The 4790-nt window shown below is 42.6% G+C and overlaps 1 pseudogene; it reads left to right on the top strand.

Annotated features, from left to right (window-relative positions):
• Positions 1-3940: 3940 nt before the first annotated feature.
• Positions 3941-4790, top strand: LOC119466999 (annotated as a pseudogene).

The following is a 4790-nucleotide window of genomic DNA, read 5'->3' on the forward strand; positions in this document are numbered from 1 at the left end:
TATATTTGCCTAGAGATTCTTTGTAATTTACTTGCTAATTTCTATTTCCCCCACCGCTAAGTTGCTGCCTCTTTTTTGGTGCTAGATGGTGCCTTATGCAAAGGTTTGCCTCAGCTCTAGCAAAGAATCAGAGTACTGTGAGTCCCAAATGGAAGAAGTCCCAGTGGGAATATCCTGGCAGTGTGGGAAGGCTGGCTAGAGGTTCATGCCCAAGGGACCTTTGGAAGGTACTTCTTACAGCTAGTGCTACTAAATAGCCACTCTGATTTGGCATCTCCTCTGGCTTAATTACAGAGCAGAGTTTCCAGGGCTGGGCATGGTAATCCCACCTCTCACCTTGTCTTTTGCTGTTTTCAGGGATATTTCTCTCTTCAGGCACTTGTGATGCTTTCTGTGGGTTTAGGCAGACACAGGTCTCCTGCCAGGGAACCCAAGGTGTTGGGGAAGCTGGTTGTCTACCTTTATCTTACTTTTTCTAGGGTAGAAACTGTGAGTTGGGAGGAATTTTCCCCAAGTTTCATGACAGGCAGATTGTGGGGAGTGGCATCGTGGGTGTGGAAATCTGATTCCCTTTGTCTGCTCCAGGCTTTTTCACTTGTCTGCGGCCCTGGAACTGACTCATCTTCATATTTGAGTTCTGGGATATTGCTGGTGCTAATCTCTGCACTGTTTGTTTGGAGTTTTCTGTGGACAGGGAAATTAAGTCAGTATGTCACCATTTTGGAACTGAAATTCTCCCAAGTATACTTTTTTTTTTTTTTTTTTTGGGATAGAGTCTCCCTCTTTTGCCAGGCTGGAGTGCAGTGGTGTGATCTCGGCTCATTGCAACCTTCACCCCCAGGGTTCAAGTGATTCTCCTGCCTCAGCCTCCCTAGTAGCTGGGACTACATGCGTGTGCCACCACGCCCAGCTAATTTTTGGATTTTTAGTAGAGATAGGGTTTCACCACATTGGCCAGGATGGTCTCGATCTCTTGACCTCATGATCCACCTGCCTTGACCTTCCAAAGTGCTGGGATTACATGCATGAGCCACCACGCCTGGCCAAGGTATACATTTTAAGTTGCTATGATAAGTGACTCTCATGTTTAAATTCTTTTAAACATGACAAGTCTTAAAAAAGCAAGTATCCACAGATTCTTTAAAACAAAATATTAATATAAATACTAATTATGCATCTTCCAGAGGTTGCACATAGAAACCTTTTGGAGCAAATAAGACTGTTCATACAGTTGCCCAATAGGACAGCAACCTCGTAGGCTTTGAAAGATTCTTCTACACCCATAGGAAGCAATTACATCGTTGTATGTAATTTGGGGAATACCTTCTTAGATACTTGGCCAGTGATATTGGCTGAGAAGCTGACAGTTCTCTTGTCTGTGACCCTGACCAGTCCACACTGAGCTCTAGTTATGCTTAATAATAGGAACTGAATGAAAAGAAAGCCGTGCTTACACAGCTTATGCTCCCGAGTTTGAATCACATTATGACTCATTGTTTTTCCATCTACATGGAAGTTAGCAACCCCTACACAGACTGCCATACCACAAAGTTGGGTTCAGCAGTTATTTGGCTAAAGTATACATAGTCTCACTCTGTCTGTACCAGGCTGGAGTGCAGTGGTGCAGTCTCAGCTCACTGCAGCCTCTGCCTCCCAGTTTCAAGTGATTCTTCCATCTCCACCTCCCGAATAGCTGGGAATACAGGCATGCACCACCATACCTGGTTAATTTCATATTTTTAGTAATGACGGAGTTTCACCATGTTGGCCAGGTGGGTTTCAAACTCCTGATCTCAGGTGATCCACCCACCTTGCCCTCCCAAAGTGCTGGGATTACAGGCATAAGCCAGGTTAAGATATTTTAATACATTTTTCAAGGAGTTCCAAAGAAGTTAGAACCTGATAAAATTTTGTCTTCTTTTTGTATTCTTCCCTGAAGTGGTCTGAAAGGCCATATCACCCTTACAGATATTAAAATGATACCAGTCACTCATGGTTTTGCTTGACTATGTGGGTGAAAATAGTGCACTATATTTCTTCATCCCCATCTTTAAATGAAGTCAGCTCTTGTGTGGTGGAGGCAAGATGTCAGTCAAGACAAGGGGTCTGGTCTAGGTTTCTCTCCCTTGAAGTCCTCTGTCTCTGCAATGGGCACTTCAGATGTTTATACTCCATTCCTCCAGGCTTAGCCCAGATTCTGAAAAGGCAAGGCAGTCTACCACTCAACAAGTATTCATTGAGTGCCTACTGTGTTCTTGGGGATGAGAATAGTTCAGTGCATAAAAGGGAACAAAACCCCTGCCCCCATGGGATTTACATCCAGTCACACTCAGCAGATGTGTGTGAATCTGGAAGCACCTTTTCTATAGCCTAATAGAGTTCTCACAACAGGTGAAAACTACTTGCCTTGTCTTCGGGAGTCTTGTGCCTTTGGATCTATCCCTTAACAGCTAACCTTGTCCATTATCCTCCTCGTCTGGCCTTTTACTTCTGGGATAGTCCATCAAAGATTTGAGAAAACGTTTCTTTCTATTTTTCTTTTTCCATTTTCCCAAATTTAAACTCATGAAATATATACAAGTTCTCTAAATTAAAAACAACAGGATATTTTATTGACTTTCTGTTCTGAATTAACTTAGATTTATGTTTCCAATCCCCAGAGATATGAACTAAAAAGCCTGAAATAAATGTAGATCAGTCACTTGAGCTGACATACAAAGCAGTCAACTTTACTCTGAGAGGTTTTGGTTGATCTTTCAAGTTCCTGAAAGTATTTGGAAGTGGGAAACAGTGTTCTTCATATGAGATAAAAGGAAGAAAAAAGGACCTTACCATCAGGTTCATAGTAGAAAACTAATATTAAAGTAAGCCGAAGCAATCAAACAAGCATTTGTAAATCACTTGTTGGAGGTAAAACAGGAAGCCTGTGTAGTTCAGGAAAATGGAAGATGAGCTAGCTGAGATCCCATGAACAGACCAGGCCCAATAGAAACTATGATAACAACGGCTCAGCTACAGGAATTTTTGATGATGACAGAATTTTAAAGACATCCTTTTACTTTTGTGTTAACTGAAGATCTTTAAGCTGAAAGTGTCAAGATCTGCTTAATAGCATATCCTCTGTTGCAATATTAAAAATCATCAGGACACTTGGATCTCAGTGAAAAGTTTGATGGTTGAAGAATAATTAAAGTATTCAGTCCATAAGGAGGCCCGAAGCTCCCTACACACCTTGAATTTAATGCTAAGTAATCTACAAGTTTTGGAAAATGCTGCTTACTCTAGAAAAACTGACTAACCTTGATCTCGGTCAGCATATACTTGGTAGCATATACTTATATATCATTTATACTTGGTCAGCATATAGTTATATATCACTTATCAGTGGTCAGAAAGGGCAGAATACCCAAACTTATCCAACACAAAGATTCACAATTTAACCAATTGTTTCCCAGACACGAGGCTTACTAGATGTGAGCGTTGTAAACTTTTATTTAGCTCCAACTTAGAGAACTTTACATTTTCAGATATGTGTTGAAGATCCTACCAGATGCTTTCTTCTTCTTAGATAATAAACAGGAAAAGAAAACTTCCTCAAAAGGGGAACTTGACTCTTTTCACACACTGAAGACTTTGGAAGCTGGTGGCAATAACTTCATTTGCTCCTGCAAATTCCTCTCCTTCACTCAGGAGCAGCAAGCATTGACCCAAGTCCTGATTGATTGGCAAACTACCTGTGTGACTCTCCATCCCATATGCGTGGCCAGTGGGTTCAGGATGTCCACCTCTTGGTGTCGGAATGCCATAGGGTGGCACTGGTGTCTGGCATGTGCTGTGCCCTGTTCCTGCTGATCCTGCTCACGGTGGTTCTGTGCCACCATTTCCACGGTTCTCTGGTACTCTGGCCTGTGGTACATATTTTCATGTACTATCATGTACCATGATGTGAGCTTGGCTCCAGACCAAAAGGAAGCCCAGGAAAACTCCCAGCAGGGACATCTGCTATGACGCGTTTGTTTCTTACAGTGAGCGGGATGCCTACTGGGTGGAGAACCTTATGGTCCAGGAGCTGGAGAACTTCAACCCTTCCTTCAAGTTGTGTCTTGATAAGAGGGACTTCATTCCTGGCAAGTGGTTCATTGACAATATCATTGACGCCATTGAAAAGAGCCATGAAACTTTGTGCTTTCTGAAAACTTTGTGAAGAGTGAGTGGTGCAATGAACCACTCACTGGACTGGACTTCTCCCATTTCCGTCTTTTTGATGAGAACAACGATGCTGTCATTCTCATTCTTCTGGAGCTCACTGAGAAACCTTTAGTCCATCTGGGCCGCTATAGCAAAAACGTCAACAGACTGGGTAGTAGTAAACTTCTAAGTTAACATAGAACCAAATTTATAGTTTATAGATAACAGAAATTCATTTCTCACAGACCTCCTGCAGATTTGGTATCTGGTGAGGAACTCTTCCTGGCTCAAAGAAAGCTGTCTTCTCACTGTGTTCTTACATGGTGGAAGGGGTGAGGGAACTCTCTGAAGTTTCTTTTGTAAGGGAATTAATCCCATTCATGAAGCCTCTGCCCTTATGACCTAATCACCGACCAAAGGGCCCACCTCCAATACCGCCACATTGGGGGTTAGGATTTCAACAGGTGCATTTCAGGAGGACACAAGCCTTCAGTCTATGGCTAGGATCATTCTCCAGCACTTCTGTTAAGCTGCAGAAGATAATTAACACCTAGACCTGCCTGGAGTGGCCCACTAATGAGGCTCAGCAGGAAGGGTTTTAG

The sequence above is a fragment of the Cebus imitator genome, unplaced genomic scaffold (assembly GCF_001604975.1).
Source record: "Cebus imitator isolate Cc_AM_T3 unplaced genomic scaffold, Cebus_imitator-1.0 Scaffold251, whole genome shotgun sequence".
In the NCBI taxonomy this organism is placed as follows: domain Eukaryota; kingdom Metazoa; phylum Chordata; class Mammalia; order Primates; family Cebidae; genus Cebus; species Cebus imitator.